The sequence below is a fragment of the Lissotriton vulgaris genome, chromosome 12, assembly GCF_964263255.1.
Source record: "Lissotriton vulgaris chromosome 12, aLisVul1.2, whole genome shotgun sequence".
Lineage (NCBI taxonomy): Eukaryota > Metazoa > Chordata > Amphibia > Caudata > Salamandridae > Lissotriton > Lissotriton vulgaris.
The window spans coordinates 12330762-12352526 of NC_141700.1; the positions used below are offsets into that span (position 1 = coordinate 12330762).

Here is a 21765-nt window from a genome sequence, read left to right on the forward strand (position 1 = left end):
CAGTTATGCAGGTAATGCATGCAGGCGCTATAGATGCATGATGTATGGATGACACTGCATGCATACTCCTAGCTCGGCAGGTCTGTATGACATCGCATGTGCATACCCATGTCTGCATGTTTGCATGACATAATATTCCAATGCTCAGCCTTCAATCAATTCCGAGGCAGAAATGTCTACCGTGGGGGCCCGGGGGCAGAGGGAGGGGGGAGAGGGGGGGGGGGGGCTCCCGGGCTCCCGCCCCTCCCCCACTCCTGTGCATATTGGTACCGGCTGTTGCGTTATGTCGGGAGGGGCGACGGGACTGCAGGAAAGAGAACAATAGGGGGGCTCGCTCTACACATTGAGCCCTCCCCCACCCGCTCCCATACCGTACACCCCCTCCTCACTGCCCCCCCCCCCCCCCCAGCTCCTGCACTCCCCCCTCCCGCACATCCTTTGTCTGGTGTTTGCCTGCCCTGGGATTTCTCTATGGAAACAGGCGCAGGCAGGCGCGCACAGACAGGCGCACACACACAGGCGGGCACACATAGACGGCACACACAGGCAGGGGCGTCGGTGTGTACCCTGCGCCGCACCCCCTCCCCCTAGCTGCACAGACCCCTGCTTCGTGCGGGACTGCGGCGGTGCCAGCCTGTGCCCTGCACAGACCCGGCTGCGAGCGGAGGGGACCCGGGGGCGTCCGCAGACAGAGGCATCCGAGGACAGGGACGCACGGAGACCGCGGGTCCCTGTGCCAGGGGCGCCCGGAGCCGGCGCCGGAGCAGGGATGCTGCTGGCGCGCAGGTGTGACCCGGGCATCCTCGCGTGGTGCTGATGCTGCGCCCGCACCCGCGGCGCTGGAGGTGAGTGTCTGCTCCTGGGGTTCAGGGGGGAGGTTTGGGGGGGCCTCCCTGAGCATCCCCGCGTGGTGCTGATGCTGCGCCCGCGGCGCTGGAGGTGAGTGCCTGCTCCTGGGGTTCAGGGGGGTCCTCCTTGTACAACAGGGTACAGTGTGGAGCATGAGGAGACGGGGTCTTCCATGGACTCGGGTTCAGTGTAGGGGCGCAGATTTGAGGTGTCGCTGTGTGGCAGCACTGAGATGGTGTTATCGGGGTTCAGGGTGCGCAAAGGTATAACGCAGGCGTCGATGGGCCGCCTCTTCTGATGGGTGTCTCAGTTTCTTCTCGGGGTACCCCTAATGGATGGAAGGGGGTGTGCTGGACAGCCTCTTTTGACGTGTTTCTCAGTGTTTTATCGGGGTACCTCTCTCGGGTAGGTATGGGGGTGTGGCTAGACAGCATCTTCTGAGGGGTGTCTCACTCTATTCTCGGGGTACCTCTCTTGGGTAGGTATGGGGGTGTGGCTAGACAGCATCTTCTGAGGGGTGTCTCACTCTATTCTCGGGGTACCTCTCTTGGGTAGGTATGGGGGTGTCACTAGACAGCATCTTCTGAGGGGTGTCTCACTCTATTCTCGGGGTACCTCTCTTGGGTAGGTATGGGGGTGTGGCTAGACAGCATCTTCTGAGGGGTGGCTCACTCTATTCTCGGGGTACCTCTCTTGGCTAGGTATGGGGGTGTCACTAGACAGCATCTTTTGAGGGGTGTCTCAGTCTATTCTCGGGATCCTTCTCTCGGGTAGGTATGGGGTGTCACTAGACAGCATCTTCTGAGGGGTGTCTCACTCTATTCTCGGGGTACCTCTCTTGGGTAGGTATGGGGGTGTGGCTAGACAGCATCTTCTGAGGGGTGTCTCACTCTATTCTCGGGGTACCTCTCTTGGGTAGGTATGGGGGTGTCAATAGACAGCATCTTCTGAGGGGTGTCTCACTCTATTTTCGGGGTACCTCTCTTGGGTAGGTATGGGGGTGTGGCTAGACAGCATCTTCTGAGGGGTGGCTCACTCTATTCTCGGGGTACCTCTTTTGGGTAGGTATGGGGGTGTGGCTAGACAGCATCTTCTGAGGGGTGTCTCACTCTATTCTCGGGGTACCTCTCTTGGGTAGGTATGGGGGTGTCACTAGACAGCATCTTCTGAGGGGTGTCTCACTCTATTCTCGGGGTACCTCTCTTGGGTAGGTATGGGGGTGTGGCTAGACAGCACCTTCTGAGGGGTGTCTCACTCTATTCTCGGGGTACCTCTCTTGGGTAGGTATGGGGGTGTCACTAGACAGCATCTTCTGAGGGGTGTCTCACTCTATTTTCGGGGTACCTCTCTTGGGTAGGTATGGGGGTGTGGCTAGGCAGCATCTTCTGAGGGGTGGCTCACTCTATTCTCGGGGTACCTCTCTTGGGTAGGTATGGGGGTGTCACTAGACAGCATCTTTTGAGGGGTGTCTCAGTCTATTCTCGGGATCCTTCTCTCGGGTAGGTATGGGGTGTCACTAGACAGCATCTTCTGAGGGGTGTCTCACTCTTTTCTCGGGGTACCTCTCTTGTGTAGGTATGGGGGTGTGGCTAGACAGCATCTTCTGAGGGGTGGCTCACTCTATTCTCGGGGTACCTCTCTTGGGTAGGTATGGGGGTGTCACTAGACAGCATCTTCTGAGGGGTGTCTCACTCTATTCTCGGGGTACCTCTCTTGGGTGGGTATGGGGGTGTCACTAGACAGCATCTTCTGAGGGGTGGCTCACTCTATTCTCGGGGTACCTCTCTTGGGTAGGTATGGGGGTGTCACTAGACAGCATCTTCTGGGGGTGTCTCACTCTATTCTCGGGGTACCTCTCTTGGGTGGGTATGGGGGTGTCACTAGACAGCATCTTCTGAGGGGTGGCTCACTCTATTCTCGGGGTACCTCTCTTGGGTAGGTATGGGGGTGTCACTAGACAGCATCTTCTGGGGGTGTCTCACTCTATTCTCGGGGTACCTCTCTTGGGTAGGTATGGAGGTGTCACTAGACAGCATCTTCAGAGGGGTGTGCCTGTCTCTATATGTGGATGGGTGTTTTTTTCTTCTGAGGGGTGTCTCGTTCTCTCCTCGGGCTGTCTCTCACGAAGGTGGTGTTGGGAAGGGGGCGTGTTTGTCTTCTGAGGGTTTCCGCAGTTTGAGCTCAATTGTGCTTGCGCTGCCCCCCCCCCCCTTCCCAGGGGCCTTTAAGCGCTCTTTCTCTCGTGTCGCGAGGGCGGGACTGCTCCACGGAGAGGTAAAGGGCCCCTTCTTGGCGCAGTGGTACCCCGGGTGGACACGTGTCTTCCCCCTCAGATGTGGCGTGGGTACGATGCCGGCAACGGATACGCTGAGAGAATTGGCGCATTAAGAGGATTGTGGATTCTAACACCGACCCCCCTCGCCCCCCCCCCCAGCCCCCCCCCCAAAAAAAATTTGAGGGTGTGGCGCAAAGCGAGGGATATGAGAGTGTTGCGTAAAGACCCCTTGCGCCAAGGCTCAGCCCCTCGCCTCTGGTGCGTAAAGGTACCTTGTGCCAGGGCGCAGCCCCTCTCCCCCGGAGCGCAGAGACCCCTTGCGCCTCCCTCGTCGCCCCCCTCCCTCCTCTCACTGAAACTGCATTTCCGCGCTTGCCCTGAAATATACCTGGTTACCAGCCTCAGAAATGAGGTGTCGAGTGTATAATGAAATCAACACATCTTCGTGTCGGACAGGAGCTTATTTTATCGACGTTGACAGGATAAGCAGCAGAATTGGCCCTGCCGGAGCTCACAGCTGTGACCCGCACGGTACACAGGGACCGCTGCAGCACGTGCATTGACTCACTACGCTGTGTCCGCCGTGAGAATCCAGGGGTTATTCTGACCCCGCCGGGACGAGACTATATATATATACAAGGCGGGTGCTTACCGCCGAAACGCGTCAAGCAGCCTAAATGAGAGAATAAATTTATTTGGAATCAACTAATTTTCACGGAGTCAGTGCCTTACTTGGATGAGAAAGTTTGGAGTGTTCCAGATATATATATATATATATATATATATATATATATATATATATATATATATATGTAGTCAAGTAAAGATGTACCATACCGAACTCCCCGTCTGTGCACCTTGAAGGCAACAGACATCTTCACCCCCCACCGAAGTGCCTAGGAGGGTAAGTGCCGGTCCCACAGTTCGCTCGGGAGTTCTGCGGCCGGCGTCTCAGTGGTCGGCGTGCCTTTCGTTATCAGTCATGCCTCCCAGAACACATTTAAAAGGGCTCTTTAAAGTTCCTGTTTAAAGTATGCACACACAACTGCTAGATGAATTTGCTTATTACTGTACTGGCTGGGACCTCAAAAGAACGGTGGTGTCGGTATGAATTAGATCAGCTAATCAGGAGACTGGAAGTTTCTTGCAGGATCAGCACATTATTGATTTCCTCCAGCCTCCATCCCTGATTGATGCATAATAGCAATAGTTTACCTTATATCTCAAACCCTACACCAGCCCTCAATAACCTGCTGAGATATTCCAGGTGTTTGGGAATGCACCCTGCATTCAGACAGCTCCCTCCTCATTCTCACTGCTCACCATTCGCTTGCACACTCACCATGTACTCACACTGCTCACCATGCACTTATACCTTTCACCCTCCTCCTACACTGCACTCACACGAGTACACCGCCCACCGTGCACGCACATGACACTCCACACATTTGTCACTTTCACTCTCGCCACTTCCCTTGCACCACACACAGGAACACCACTCACTCTGCATTTACACCGCTCACACCACCCTGCTCTCACTCCTCTCACTCTGCACGCAGTCCTCTCAACCTGCACTCACTCCTCTCACCCTCCACGCACTCCTCTCACCTTGTACTCACTCCTGTCACACTGTACACACTCCTCTCACCCTGCACTCACTCCTCTCACCCTCCATGCACTCCTCTCACCTTGCACTCACTCCTGTCACACTGCACGCACTCCTCTCACTTTGCATGCAGTCCTCTCAACCTGCACTCACTCCTCTCACCCTCCACGCACTCCTCTCACACTGCACGCACTCCTCTCACCCTCCACGCACTCCTCTCACCCTGCACACACTCCTCTCACACTGCACGCACTCCTCTCAACCTGCACGCAGTCCTCTCACCCTCCACGCACTCCTCTCACCCTGCACACACTCCTCTCACACTGCACGCACTCCTCTCAACCTGCACGTAGTCCTCTCAACCTGCACGCAGTCCTCTCAACCTGCACTCACTCCTCTCGCCCTCCATGCACTCCTCTCACCTTGCACTCACTCCTGTCACACTGCACACACTCCTGTCACCCTGCACTCACTCCTCTCACCCTGCACGCACTCCTCTCCCCCTGCACGCACTCCTCTCCCCCTGAATGCACTCCTCTCACCCTGCACGCACTCCTCTCCCCCTGCACGCACTCCTCTCCCCTGAATGCACTCCTCTCACCCTGCACTCACTCCTCTCACACTGCATGCACTCCTCTCACTCTGCACGCAGTCCTCTCAAACTGCATGCAGTCCTCTCAACCTGCAGTCACTCCTCTCACACTCCACGCAGTCCTCTCACCTTGCACTCACTCCTGTCACACTGCACACACTCCTCTCACCCTGCACTCACTCCTCTCACCCTCCACGCACTCCTCTCATCTTGCACTCACTCCTGTCACACTCCATGCACTCCTCTCACCCTGCACTCACTCCTCTCACCCTGCACTCCCTGCACTCACTCCTCTCACACTGCACTCACTCCTCTCACCCTCCATGCACTCATATCACCCTGCACTCACTCCTTTCACCCTGCATGCACTCCTCTCACCCTCCTATAACTCATCTAACCCTGCACTCACTCCTCTCACCCTCCACGCACTCCTCTCACCCTACACTCACTCTTCTCACCCTGCACGCACTCCTCTCACACTGCACGCACTCCTCTCCCCCTGCACGCACTCCTCTCCCCCTGAATGCACTCCTCTCACCCTGCACACACTCCTCACACCCTGCACGCACTACTCTCACCCTGCACACATTCCTCTCACCCTGCACTCACTCCTCTCACCCTGCACGCACTCCTCTCCCCCTGCACGCACTCCTCTCCCCCTGAATGCACTCCTCTCACCCTGCACACACTCCTCACACCCTGCACGCACTCCTCTCACCCTGCACACACTCCTCTCACCCTGCACTCACTCCTCTCACCCAGCACGCACTTCTCTCCCCCTGCACGCACTCCTCTCACACTGCATGCACTCCTCTCACCCTGCACGCACTCCTCTCACCCTGCACGCACTCCTCTCACCCTGCACACACTCCTCTCACCCTGCACTCACTCCTCTCACCCTGCACTCACTCCTCTCCCCCTGCATGCACTCCTCTCCCCCTGTACATACTCCTCTCACCCTGCACTCACTCCTCTCACACTGCATGCACTCTTCTCACCCTGCACTCACTCCTCTCACCCTTCAGTCACTCCTCTCACTCTACACTCACTGTTCTCACCCTGCACGCACTCCTCTCACACTGCATGAAATCCTCTCCCCCTGCTGCCACTCCTATAGCCCTGCACACACTCCTCTCACCCTCCACGCACTCATCTCACCCTGCACACCCTCCTCTCACCCTGCACACACTCCTCTCACCCTGCACTCACTCCTCTCACACTGCATGCACTCCTCTCACACTGCATGCACTCCTCTCACCCTGCACTCACTCCTCTCACTCTGCACAATCTGCTCTCACCCTGCGCACACTCCTCTCACCCTGCACTCACTCCTCTCACCCTTCAGTCACTCCTCTCACCCTACACTCACTCTTCTCACCCTGCACACACTCCTCTCACACTGCATGAAATCCTCTCCCCCTGCATGCACTCCTATAACCCTGCACACACTCCTCTCACCCTCCACACACTCATCTCACCCTGCACACACTCCTCTCACCCTGCACTCACTCCATTCCCCCTGCACGCACTCCTGTCCCCCTGCACGCACTCCTCTCCCCCTGAATGCACCCCTCTCTCCCTGCACTAATTTCTCTTACCCTTCAGCCGGAGCTCACAGCTGTCACCCGCACGGTACACAGGGACCGCTGCAGCAGGTGCATTGACTCACTACGCTGTGTCCGTCGCGAGGTTTCAGGTGTTATTCTGACCCTGCCGGGACGAGACAATATATATATATATATATATATATATATGTAGTCAAGTAAAGATGTACCATACCAAACTCCCCATCTGTGCACCTTGAAGGCAACAGACATCTTCACCCCACCGAAGTGCCTAGGAGGGTAAGTGCCGCCCACAGTTCACTCGGGAGTTCTGCGGCCGGCGTCTCAGTGGTCGGCGTGCCGTCCGTTATCAGTCACGCATCAGTCATGCCGCCCAGAACACATTTAAAAGGGCTCTTTAAAGTTCCTGTTTAAAGTATGCACACACAACTGCGAGGTAAATTTGCTTATTATTGTACTGGCTGGGACCTCAAAAGAACGGGGGTGTCGGTATGAATTAGATCAGCTAATCAGGAGACTGGAAGTTTCTTGCAGGATCAGCACATTATTGATTTCCTCCAGCCTCCATCCCTGATTGATGCATAATAGCAATAGTTTACCTTATATCTCAAACCCTACACCAGCCCTCAATAACCTGCTGAGATATTCCAGGTGTTTGGGAATGCACCCTGCATTCAGACAACTCCCTCCTCATTCTCACCGCTCACCATTCGCTTGCACACTCACCATGTACTCACACTGCTCACCATGCACTTATACCTTTCACCCTCCTCCTACACTGCACTCACACGAGTACACCGCCCACCATGCACGCACATGACACTCCACACATTTGTCACTTTCACTCTCGCCACTTCCCTTGCACCACACACAGGCACACCACTCACTCTGCATTTACACTGCTCACACCACCCTGCTCTCACTCCTCTCACTTTGCACGCAGTCCTCTCAACCTGCACTCACTCCTCTCACCCTCCACGCACTCCTCTCACCTTGTACTCACTCCTGTCACACTGTACACACTCCTCTCACCCTGCACTCACTCCTCTCACCCTCCATGCACTCCTCTCACCTTGCACTCACTCCTGTCACACTGCACGCACTCCTCTCACTTTGCATGCAGTCCTCTCAACCTGCACTCACTCCTCTCACCCTCCACGCACTCCTCTCACACTGCACGCACTCCTCTCACCCTCCACGCACTCCTCTCACCCTGCACACACTCCTCTCACACTGCACGCACTCCTCTCAACCTGCACGCAGTCCTCTCAACCTGCACTCACTCCTCTCGCCCTCCATGCACTCCTCTCACCTTGCACTCACTCCTGTCACACTGCACACACTCCTGTCACCCTGCACTCACTCCTCTCACCCTGCACGCACTCCTCTCCCCCTGCACGCACTCCTCTCCCCTGAATGCACTCCTCTCACCCTGCACTCACTCCTCTCACACTGCATGCACTCCTCTCACTCTGCACGCAGTCCTCTCAACCTGCATGCAGTCCTCTCAACCTGCAGTCACTCCTGTCACCCTCCATGCACTCCACTCACCCTGCACTCACTCCTCTCACCCTGCACTCCCTGCACTCACTCCTCTCACCCTCCATGCACTCATATCACCCTGCACTCACTCCTTTCACCCTGCATGCACTCCTCTCACCCTCCTATAACTCATCTAACCCTGCACTCACTCCTCTCACCCTCCACGCACTCCTCTCACCCTACACTCACTCTTCTCACCCTGCACGCACTCCTCTCACACTGCACGCACTCCTCTCTCCCTGCACGCACTCCTCTCCCCCTGAATGCACTCCTCTCACCCTGCACACACTCCTCACACCCTGCACGCACTCCGCTCACCCTGCACACACTCCTCTCACCCTGCACTCACTTCTCTCACCCTGCACGCACTCCTCTCCCCCTGCACGCACTCCTCTCCCCCTGAATGCACTCCTCTCACCCTGCACACACTCCTCACACCCTGCACGCACTCCTCTCACCCTGCACACACTCCTCTCACCCTGCACTCACTCCTCTCACCCTGCACGCACTTCTCTCCCCCTGCACGCACTACTCTCACACTGCATGCACTCCTCTCACCCTGCACGCACTCCTCTCACCCTGCACGCACTCCTCTCACCCTGCACACACTCCTCTCACCCTGCACGCACTCCTCTCCCCCTGCACGCACTCCTCTCCCCCTGAATGCACTCCTCTCCCCCTGCACGCACTCCTCTCCCCCTGAATGCACTCCTCTCACCCTGCACACACTCCTCTCACCCTGCACTCACTCCTCTCACCCTGCACTCACTCCTCTCACCCTGCATGCACTCCTCTCACCCTGTACATACTCCTCTCACCCTGCACTCACTCCTCTCACCCTGCATGCACTCCTCTCACCCTGCACTCACTCCTCTCACCCTTCAGTCACTCCTCTCACCCTACACTCACTCCTCTCACCCTGCACTCACTCCTCTCACCCTGCACTCACTCCTCTCACCCTGCATGCACTCCTCTCACCCTGTACATACTCCTCTCACCCTGCACTCACTCCTCTCACACTGCATGCACTCCTCTCACCCTGCACGCACTCCTCTCACACTGCATGAAATCCTCTCCCCCTGCTGCCACTCCTATAGCCCTGCACACACTCCTCTCACCCTCCACGCACTCATCTCACCCTGCACACCCTCCTCTCACCCTGCAAACACTCCTCTCACCCTGCACTCACTCCTCTCACACTGCATGCACTCCTCTCACCCTGCACTCACTCCTCTCACTCTGCACAATCTGCTCTCATCCTGCGCACAATCCTCTCACCCTGCACTCACTCCTCTCACACTTCAGTCACTCCTCTCACCCTACACTCACTCTTCTCACCCTGCACACACTCCTCTCACACTGCATGAAATCCTCTCCCCCTGCATGCACTCCTATAAGCCTGCACACACTCCTCTCACCCTCCACACACTCATCTCACCCTGCACACACTCCTCTCACCCTGCACTCACTCCTTTCCCCCTGCACGCACTCCTCTCCCCCTGCACGCACTCCTCTCACCCTGCACGCACTCCTCTCACCCTGCACACACTCCTCTCACCCTGCACACACTCCTCTCACCCTGCACTCACTCCTCTCACCCTGCACTCACTCCTCCCACCCTGCATGCACTCCTCTCACCCTGCACGCACTCCTCTCACCCTGCACTCACTCCTCTCACCCTGCACTCACTCCTCTCGCCCTGCACACACTACTCTCACCCTGCACTCACTCCTCTCACACTGCATGCACTCCTCTTACCCTGCACTCACTCCTCTCACCCTTCAGTCACTCCTCTCACCCTACACTCACTCTTCTCACCCTGCACGCACTCCTCTGACACTGCATGAAATCCTCTCCCCCTGCACGCACTCCTATAACGCTGCACGCACTCCTCTCACCCTCCACACATTCATCTCACCCTGCACACACTCCTCTCACCCTGCACGCACTCCTCTCCCCCTGCACACACTCCTCTCCCCCTGAATGCACCCCTCTCACCCTGCACTCACTTCTCTTACCCTTCAGTCACTCCTCTCACCCTTCACTCACTCTTCTCACCCTGCACACACTCCTCTCACCCTGCACTCACTCCTCTTACCCTGCACACACTCCTCTCACCCTGCATGAACGCCTCTCACCCTGCATGCACTCCTCTCCCCCTGCACGCACTCCTCTCACCCAGCATGCACTCCTCTCATCCTGCACACACTCCACTCACCCTGCACTCACTCCTCTCACCCTGCACACACTCCTCTCACCCTGCATGAACTCCTCTCACCCTGCACACACTCCTCTCACCCTGCACGCACTCCTCTCCCCCTGAATGCATCGGGTGCCACCAGCGCTCATGCCGGCCCTGGTGAGAGTCTTCGCCCCCCCTGAAGTGCGGGTCCAGTTGCGCCCCTGCTTTAGGTATCCTACTGACTGGACCTGCAAGAGTTGCTGCAGCCCGCTGGTCCTTGGTGGAGGTACACCCCGCAGGCCACGCCCTCTTGGTAGGTCTCTGATGCAATACAAGGCCAATCATTCTTCAGGGGATAGGCTTGGCCAGTGTGAGGACTGGCTCATTTTCAGAAGTCTATTTCATTTGTAGAACTTGTTTCCTGAGGTCCAGGACCACGTGCAGACGCCCCTCCTCCCAGTAAAATATGCATGACGTTTGATTACAATGTAAGTCTGGATTGGAATTAGGCACAGCTGCAGGGAAATGCACTAACAAACACCTCCACGAAATGTCCCCGCCAGCTAAAGCTATGAGTGATAAAGATGAGAACATTGATTCCACAGAGATGCCATAGGAACTGAGGGGCATATTACCAAGGGCGGCGATAAATCTATCGCTCTATTAGCAAGCTGTCGCTAACATTAGTTAGCGACAGCTTATAGGCGATAGCGAGCGGTTTGAGGCCCGCTTTGCATGTCAGCGATATTTATCCCTAATGACATGCAAAGTGGGCGTACCCAACCTGATAGCGACTGAAAGCAGTCGATAACATCGCTATCGCCTATTAGCAAGGCAGGTGTAGCAATGGAAATATTTGCGCTAAGCGCGAATATCTCCAAATACTAACACCTGCCCAGACCAGTTCTTAGCCATGTTTTCGAATGGGAGGTGGATAACATGGCTAACAGCATTTCGTCGCTAATGCGTGAATATCGCTGTATTCTCAGCGATATTCACGCATTTCGCCGCTATCGCCAGAAAATGTATCGCTTTGGAGATAAACGTTGCTAATAGCACGTTATCTCAGCGATAAATTCCGGCGATGCTCAGCGATAAAAAAATCGTTGCTAAGCCTATTGAGCGATAAATATCGCTACTTGTTGGTAATATGCCCCTATATGTTGAAGCCAGTAGATGTTACAACATGGTGAATTTGCATATTGAATTACCCATCATACACTGCAGGCCTTGCATCACAGGAACTTCACGCCACACCATCAATTCAACAGAAATGCTTCAGGGAAACTACAGAGCGGTAGTCCCTCTTCAGTGCAATGTTGTGCCCTATGACCTGTAATCTACGCCCCCATATCTGTTTTGTATTGTACTGCAGCATTTATAAAGCACTTACTACCCCTATGCGGGGCTCCGAAGCAATTGCCTACATGGGTAGCACGCGTCACCAAGTAGGGTAAGCTGAGGAATTAGGGTGTGGCTGTTTTCTGGGCTCTGTTGCAAGGATGTAGATGAGCAGTTATCTGGGAAATATCCATGTTTTCAGCTGTCTTTTGTAGTGTAAAGGCTCCTGGGTGCTTGTAATGCTGGCTGTATAGTGAGTTTGTTAGACTTGGCATCTTTTGGCGTGTTTTCCATGAGTTTTTGCTTTCTGACCTCCCAGTTTGGCTCTGTTTTGCTGGCGTAGTGTTTGTGCGCACTTTCCTCACTGCTGATCGGTGGTAAAGTGCAAGTACTCCTGTGGTAAATTGTGTTATGGATTATTGTTTCCATGATTGGATATTTGATTTACTTGTTAGTCCCTAGTAAAGTGTACTGACTATGCCAGGGCCGGTGAATCAAATGCTACTAGGGGGCCTGCAGCACTGATTGTGCCACCCACGTGAGTAGCCCTGAAAAGGTAACTCAGAGCCATTGTGGAGTCTGCGCGTGGTTTGTAACTGCCATGTCGACTTGGTGAGTGCACACACTTGCTACACCCTCACCTTCCCTTTTCTTACATTTCCGCCAACCTTAAGGTAGGCCCATGGTACCCTTGTGGACCGGGTGCAGTGTATGTGAAAGGTTGGACATAACTATACAAAAATTGTCGTGCTGTTCCTAATGGAAGAAAGAAATTGAAACAGTCTGTGATGCAGATGAATTAGGACAGGGTAGCCAGAAGGTAACCCTGGGAATCCATTTGTTGGATTGTAATGCCCTCACACACCCTTTCAGGTGTCATGCTTCATCATTTGGGCCTGCTCCTCGTTGGGTCGGCGGTGCAGTACCCAACGGGCAACACCTCATAGAGGGGCTCTTTGGCGGAGATCTTTTTCCAACTGCTGTATGGATGAAGTGCGGGTATGGGGCCAGAACTAAGGGGTAGACGTGATTTAGTGGGTTAAAATAAAGCTAGTGGTACCGGGAATACTTTATTCAGAAGGGCCACTGCTTTAGTTAAAAACGATTTCCTAGAGGAGAGTGATGGAAATTAATGTTTCCACCTCTCATCTAGAATTTATTGTAGTCCGGTCAACATGTTTCTCGCTACTGTGAAGTTTATCTAGCGATTCTTCAGGACCAAGATGACTAATTAGCAAGTATCTAATGGTGCAAGCAACTGTCTACGCTGATACCCTGGAGTATGGTGTATGTATGCTCGTATGGCTACCACACTAGTGGGTGAAGGGGAGAACAATATTATATTACCCTTCTTCAAGTTGTGATTGTCAGTACCTAAAGTTAAAAACAATCAGACAACGACAGTGTCCAGCGGGTAAAGCTTCAGGGAGATGTTCCACCACAAGGTTGGTGATTCCTGAGCTGCGCTGTATGCACCTACCCTTCGCCGCTAGAACCGGGTGGAGGTAGGACATACCCTGGTGTGTGTGGCATGTCCTGGTAGCGAATTACGGCCAATTTTGTTTTTCGCTATTGCAAGGCTACCTGTTCAGAATGGGGAGTTTGTTTATAACATCTTATAAACATAACTGGCCAGGGTAATTAGGTAAGAAAATAAAGTTTAGTATGCCTGAACTCAGAATCTAAAGATGCATCTTTTAGTGAAAGTTATTTTTAAATTCTGTGTTTGAAAATGCCACTTTTAGAAAGGAGATATTTTCTTGCTGAGTCATCCCATGTGCCTCTGCTGGAATGTGGATTTCCTGTCTGGGTTTCAGATGACAGAAGGCTGGGGAGCAGGGGTGGCTCCAGATATCTAGGTGGGTCAGGCAAGGACTGAATAGACCTGGTCTGCAATTGGGGAAGGGGGAGGAGATTTCCTTGCACCTCAAAGGGCCTGGTCTGCCTCTGACCATGCCTTTTCCTCCTCCTGCCAGGAGGTCACACCAATGAAGGCAGAACTGGTTCTGGCTGGGAACATACACTCTCTGCCTAAGAGATCAAAGGATTTTGAGATATAAATATTGGGTCCAGACCCCTGAACTTTAGAACTCTTTTGGACCAAGAAGACTTCAAGAAGAAGAGCTGGAGACGCTGTGAGGAGGAACTACCACTTTGCTGTGTGCTTTGTTGTGTTGGCCTGCAGTGGCTGCTTCTGCCTTGGGCAGTGAAAGGCCTGGACTGGAGTTTCTGCGTCTGTTTTCCATAAGTTTCTCTAAGGGCTTGAGGTAGAGCTTGCCCCTGTTCAAGAAGTCTCAGGAACAGCGAAGACTTCAAGCTCTTCTGCCCTCAGCACTGGGGACTGTGTGTTTTGTGCTGCAACAGAAGAAAAGCAACCCAACAACGTCTACTCCAGTTCATCAGCTGACGACAGCGCTTCGGCAAAGACGATGCCGCTGCTTGCACCACAACCTGCCAGCTCCGCAACGAGCACCGCATTCACTTCGCACTGTGACCCTGGTCTCACCGACAATGCCATCTGATGCTGCCACGAGCCGGTGCTCACACCGGGACCTGAGGGGACTGCACGCCGCACTGCTGCACTTCGCATCGCAGCACCCGAAGCCTGCCGACACCAGCGCTCCTGACTCCAACAGAGAGGAGATCGATCTGCAACGCGTGTGACTTCGAGGGCCCCGACGACTCCTGCATCGACCTCCAGAACCGACGCCTGCAGATGCCGTGCTTTCGGTAGCTCAACGAGAGGTCGCCAACGTCCTGCATTTCTAAAAAGTACTGTTTGCGGATCTTCCCGACACCAAAGTTGGCCCGACACACTGCGGTCAGCCAGAACTGTTTGGATCTGTTTGCTTACGATGCCGTGATAGCTCCGGACGGAGCTATCGGCATCAAGGAACTGTTTTTCAAGCATATTTTGATAACCAAAGATTTTTAAGTATTGGATTGTGGATTTTTATTGTATGACGCTGCTTGCACCACAATCTGCCAGCTCCGCAACGAGCACCGCATTCACTTCGCACTGTGACCCTGGTCTCACCGACTATGCCATCTGATGCCGCCACGAGACGCTGCTCACACCGGGACTTGAGGGAACTGCACGCCGCACTGCTGCACTTCGCATCGCAGCACCCGAAGCCTGCCGACACCAGCGCTCCTGACTCCAACAGAGAGGAGATCAATCTGCAACGCGTGTGACTTCGAGGGCCCCGACGACTCCTGCATCGACCTCCGGAACCGACGCCTGCAGATGCCGTGCTTTCGGTAGCTCAACGAGAGGTCGCCAACGTCCTGCATTTCTAAAAAGTACTGTTTGCGGATCTTCCCGACACCGTCGTTGGCCCGACACACTGCGGTCAGCCAGAACTGTTTGGATCTGTTTGCTTACGACGCCGTGATAGCTCCGGACGGAGCTATCAACATCAAGGAACTATTTTTCAAGCATATTTTGATAACCAAAGATTTTTAAGTATTGGATTGTGGATTTTTATTGTATTTGGTCTTGTCGTAAGTGTATAAAATATTGGATATTTCTCTAAATCGGTGTGGTGTCCTTTTGCAGTGCTTACACTGTATTACTGTTGGTTATGTGCAAATGCTTTACACACTGCCTCTGAGATAAACCTGTCTGCTCATGCCAAGCTACCAAGCGGGTGAGCATGGGTTACTTTAGGAGTGTAACCCCTTTATCCTGACTAGAGTGGTGGTTTCTGCCTTGCTTTGGCACATGCCCTAGCCTAAAAAAAATCCCATTCCTAACAGAGTTCCACAGCTTGGGCGCCTGCACTTAGAAAGCAGTGCCTGCACTTTTGTGCCACCAAATTCATTGGCTGTTGCCCTGATGTGTGGATTTCACCCCATAAGTTTTCTGGCATTGACACTATGTGATGACCTATTATGTTGATTTTGACTCCAAGAGTTCTCTAGGGTGGCCCAATTTGTAGATTTCTGCTCCATTCATACTCTAGCAATGACCCATATGCAGATTTTAACCATGTGACTTCTTGAAGGACGGCCCAATATGCGGATTTTGACCCCAAGAATTCTCTTGCAGTGACCCATATGTTGAATTTGACCCAAAGAGTTCTCTAGGGTGATACAATTTGTAGCTTTTTACCCCATTTTGTCTGTAGCAATGGCCCGTATATTGATTTTAACCCCAGGAGTTCTTTAGGATGGCCCAATATGCAGATGTTGACACCAAGAGTTCTCTTGCAGCGACCCCTATGATGATTGTGACCTCAAGAGTTCCCCTGCAGTGACACAGGTTTTGATTTTTACCCCAAGAGTAAGTAAGTAAGTAAGTAATCTCTTGGTGAGCAACCTTTACAACCTGGGCATCACCACGCGCTGCCATTACTACCCTGCTATTACAACGCAAGTCGTTACAACGACTTTCGCTGGGGGGCGCTGTTGGATAGGGAATAGTTTAATTTTCTATTCCAACACCTTCCCTACTGTAACGTGGGCTGGAGTTGGAATAGAAAATTAAACTATTCCACTATCCAGCGCTTTCAACGCAAGTCGTTGTAACAACTTGCGTTGTAAAAACAGTGTTGTAATGGCACGCATGGTAATAGCCCGCGTTGTAGTGTCATACAACCTAATCTCTTCATTGCATGATTAATAAAAATATTTACAATCAACTACATAGTAAAACACGTGTGCAAAGTGCATAAACAACCCTTTTTGTAATTGAAGAGTTAGTTAAAATTCATTTAGAAATTACAATATATCCATAAAATTACAAGGGGAATGTAAAAACTGGCATGCAGTACAAGCAATAAGGAGCCATGGGTGTCATGAAAAAGTGCAAGGTGTCAGATTTAGGAACCATTCTCTTAAAGAGTTCCTAGGGCCTTGCGTATTTTTATAAAATTGGCTTTAAGAGTCATGACTGAACTGGCATGGAAGTCTAAAGATGCTCATCCAAAAGTGCATGTTTGCCAGTTACAATCGGCAGTTTTTATGACACAATTAATGATCCCCAGATAAAAAAACTATTTAAAATCCCAAGGATTAATAGTTGTAAACAGTAGGTACCTCAGTAGATCTCTTTTATGAAAGATTCCAGCGAGTAACTTAGAAATCGATGGACCTGGATTGAGGACCATTTTATTAGGGTACTGCTGGGGTTAGCTTTGATTTTACTGCGCTCATGAAGCAGACGAAGCTACAGGCCAACCGCACGTCGCATCCCTTGAAGCAGGCTTTCACCGCCTGTCTACATGTTCGTATCTGACTTTCAATCAGGCGCGGCTTTGATAGCTGTCTTCGTTCCTCGATGAAGCCATTATACAAATGAACAGTAGGTGTAAGACATCCTCTTTGGTGCCGCTGCATAGTCTACAATGATTAGTTGTGTCTGTGCGTTTCCATGGAGGAAGGTGCCTCTTAACGGGTAAGATCCCCAACCACAGAAGCAAACAACTTTCCTTCATGAGTCTCGAGAAGCCTGCTCCTAGGTGTGTTTGTGGCTTGCACCTCGAGTAACTCTGAATTACAAACCATCCGTGAGCCCTCCTGCTTAGTGCTGCTTTGTCTTCTTCAAGGGATACAATCTTTACTGATTTATTTACAAGATCCTTGAAGCTTTTGTGGGTCATACTGGTTTCCCATATGTCCAGTAAAGCTAGAAGCCTAATTGCTGACTAAAGGTAGGCCATGACAAGACTGCCTTTTTTTCTTATCATCTCCTTCCATAAGTATGAGTTCAATGTGCCGGGCTCGGCTCCCTTTATTTTGTGCCAGTATATGGCGTAGGCACCTTTCCGTGTTATTTGCTGCTTTTGGAGGCTGAACTCTAGCCTCATTTGTGCTGGCGAAGTGTATTGTGGGGGATTGCATATTATTCTCACGGCCTTGGAGACCACCTTATCCAAAGTGATCTCATGTCTCCCTCTCATCGATTCACTACCATAAGTGACTGTAGGTAGAAGCCTAGCTCGAAGCACTTCTAGTAGAGGGATAAGATGGGGCCGGTTATTTTGTGCTTGAGTGGTTTTTAATGCAACTGCCAATAAGGTCCCTCTACCTTTGATAGCCGCCTTTTGTTTGAGATACGTGCCCTTCCTGTCGAAGATTATTCCCAGATATTTATATTCGTCGACCGTCTCCAACAGCCGGCCCCCCACCATCTATCAGGGTTTATGGTTGTTGCTCCGCTGGTTTAATAACATGACTTTAGATTTTTCAAGGTTTATACTTAACCCGTTCTTGTCTGCGAAGTTGCCTGTTGTGTTTATAGGTGCTGCAGGACAATTGGCGTTCGGCTGATCAGTATAAGATCGACGGCATACAGTACGTTTGAAAGGGTTAAGTCGCCCAGGTTCAGAGCATGATGGTTTCAGTTATCCAGCTCAGGAGAGAGATCAGACACAAAGAGGTTGAACAGGGTCAGGGCGAGGATGCAGCCCTGCTTCAGCCCTCTGGTGGTTGGTAGTCTCCTTGACAGACAGTCCCCGACACCCAGCTTAATTTGGACCCATGTCTTAGAGTGGAGTAGAATTAACTGATTCAGGAGGTTTGGAGCTATTTCCCACCCAGATAGTTTAGCCCAGAACTTTGCCCTGTCAGTACTGTAGAAAGCAGCTTTGTAATCGATGAAGCAGACAAATAGTGGCTTGTTAATGGTTTTGGTAGCGTCCATTGAAAGCGAAAGGGCAAGAATATTTGTCGATGTCCCCATGCTTTTTTGAAAGCCTGTTTGATTGATGGGAATTAAGGCTTTTTCCAGTGCCCACGCCATGAGTTCGTCCAATAAAAGGCCTGCGTAACATTTGGCCTCGATGTCGATTAGTGTGATGAGCCTGCAATTCTTCGGATCAGTCTTGCTGCCTTTCTTGTGGATTGGTGAAATAATTGATCCCTTCCATGAATCTGGAATTCTTTCAGCTTCCATGACCTTTGACCTTTGTGGGGAGCGACCTTTGACCCTGCTCGCAGGCAGGTCGCTCCCCATGCCACTACACAGCCGCCAGCTGCCTCGTTGCTCCTGCTGCCGCCGCCGTCTCCCGCTCCTTTGTTCCCGTCCCTGCGGCACCACCCCCCTGATACCCATTGGCCACCTCGCTCCCGCCTCCCAGCTGCTCCTCCCTCTCCCCCTCTGATGGAGGCCGTGCAGCGGCCACGCCGCTGGCAGGCCGAAGGCGCGCCAAAGGCAAGCCCATCTGCGACCATCCGCGCCTGGACCGCGCCCAGCGCCAGAACCCCTGGACCCCGCGAATGCCAAAACACCAGACTCTGCTAATATGCCAGCACCCTCTATGCACTCAACGCCGGCGGAAACCACACCTGCTTCCAAGCCACACTGAAACGGACTCACAGAAATTTCACCTGCCACACCTGCAGCTTCACCTGCAACAGAACCACCAAACCTCCAAGGACCGGACCCAATCACCTCTGCTGCATACTACTCAACACCCGCTCCGCACGCAAACACGCCATCAAGCTCTGGGATCTGCTCGACACTTCTGCCCCAGACGTGGCCTTCCTGACCGAGACATGGTGGAACGACTCCTCGGCGCCCGACATCGCTATAGCCATCCCGGACGGCTACAAGATCACTCGCAGGGATCAGGCCAACTGATTCGGAGGAGGAATAGCCATCGTCTACAAGTCCACCCTCAAGGTTGCCACCCACGCAGGCGACACCCTTAACACTGCCGAACACCTGCACTTCCGGATCCACACCGACTCCACCACCACCCTCAGAGGAACACTCATCTACAGACCACCCGGACCCCGAGCACAATTCAGCGACTCCATCGTCGACCTCGCCAGCACCCACGCACTCGCCTCCACTGACTACATCCTCCTCGGGGACCTGAATTTCCACCTCGAGAACAACAACGACGCCAACTCCGCCACCCTGATTGACAACCTCGCCAACTTTGGCCTCAGACAACTTGTCGCTTCACCCGCCCACGCCGCTGGCCACACACTGGACCCCATCTTCTCCACAGGCACCCACGTCGCCTTCAACCACACCACGAACTCCACTGAACCGACCACCGCTGCATCCATTTCACCTTCAACAAACCAACCATGCACCACCTCACCCAACAGCTGCCTCGCCGCTGCTGGAGCAAAGTCACCAAAGACCAGCTGCTCACCACACTCACCCAGAACCCACCCACCAACCCCACCAACCCAGACGCCGCAGCCCACAACCTCAGACAGTGGATCGATGACTGCGCCAACACCCTCGCCCGCTCAAGAAGCCCTCCAACAACCACGCCAGCAAGAGAACCACCTGGTTCACCGACGAGCTGTAGACCTCCAAACGCGCCCGCCGGATACTGGAGAAGATATGGCTCCACGAACGGACAACCGCGCAGCCCACAAGGACGCTACTCGAAGACATCACCACCTCATCAGATTAGCCAAGAGATCCTCCTTCAAAGACCGCCTAGCTAACAATGCACAGGACAGCAAAGAGCTCTTCAGCATCGTAAAGGAACTCTCCAACCCCAGCGCCAACGCCAACGACATACCGCCCTCACAAGAACTGTGCAACTCACTAGCCATCTTCTTCCACCGCAAGATGATCGCTGACATCCATGACAGCTTCTACACCAAGACCGCCCGACTACACCAGACCCCACCCCCCCTTTGAACACCACCAGCGCCAACCGCCTGACCTCCTGGACCAACGTCAACGACGACGAGACACGCAAGGTCATGAACTCCATCCACTCAGGATCTCCGTCAGACCCGTGCCCACACCACGTATTCAACAAAGCTGACGCTGCCATCGCTGCCATCGCACCCCAACTACAGAAGGTCATCAACATCTCCTTCGAAAAAGCGACATTCCCGGAAAGCTGGAAACATGCCAAAATCAACGCCCTCCTCAAGAAGCCCATGGCGGACCCCAAGGACCTCAAGAACTTCCGGCCCATCTCCCTGCTCCCGTTCCCGGCGAAGGTCATCGAGAAAATCGTCAACAAGCAACTGGCCCGCCACCTGGAAGACAACAACATCTTGGACTCGTCCCAGTCCGGGTTCAGACGAAACCACAGCACCGAGATCGCCCTCATCGCCACCACAGACGACATCAGGTGCCAACTAGACAACGGCGAAACATCAGCCCTCATCCTCCTGGACCTGTCAGCCGCCCTCGACACGGTCTGAAATCGCACTCAAAAGACACGCCTCCTAGAAGCCGGAATCCAAGAGAAGGCCCTTAACTGGACTACGTCCTTCCTCTCCGGCAGAACCAGAGCGTCCGCCTCCCGCCCTTCCGCTCCGAGGCCACCGACATCATCTGCGGCGTCCCCCTGGGCTCATCCCTCAGCCCGATGCTGTTCAACATCTACATGGCCCCCCTCGCACAAGTGGCCCGCCAACACGACCTCAACATCATCTCCTACGCCGACGACACCCAGCTCATCCTCTCCCTCACCAAGGACCCGCACACCGCCAAAACCAACCTCCACGACGGAATGAAAACCGTTTCCGACTGGATGCAGAAAAGCCGTCTGAAGCTGAACTCGGACAAGACGGAGGTAATCATCCTTGGACCCAACCCCTCAGCCTGGGATGACTCCCACCGACCATGCACGCACCCCTCAGCCTGGGACGACACTCGCCGACCATGCACACAACCTAGGAATCATCCTCGACTCCTCTCTCTCCATGTCTAAACAGGTCAACTCCGTCTCCTCCTACTACAACACCCTCCGCATGCTCCACAGGATCTACAAGTGGATCCCGACCGAAACTAGAAGAACGGTGACACAGGCCCTCATCAGCAGCAGACTGGACTATGGCAACACACTCTACGAAGGAATCCCAACCAAACACCAACGATGA

The 21765-nt window shown here is 53.4% G+C and overlaps 1 protein-coding gene across 1 annotated transcript in view; it reads left to right on the forward strand.

Moving 5' to 3' along the window:
- The first annotated feature begins 486 nt into the window (after positions 1-486).
- Positions 487-21765, forward strand: part of PLPPR3 (phospholipid phosphatase related 3) — a 43527-nt gene continuing 22248 nt past the window's right edge. The window contains exon 1 of the mRNA XM_086946726.1: positions 487-845. The gene's annotated coding sequence lies outside the window, so the exon portion shown is untranslated. The remainder of the gene's footprint in view (positions 846-21765) is intronic.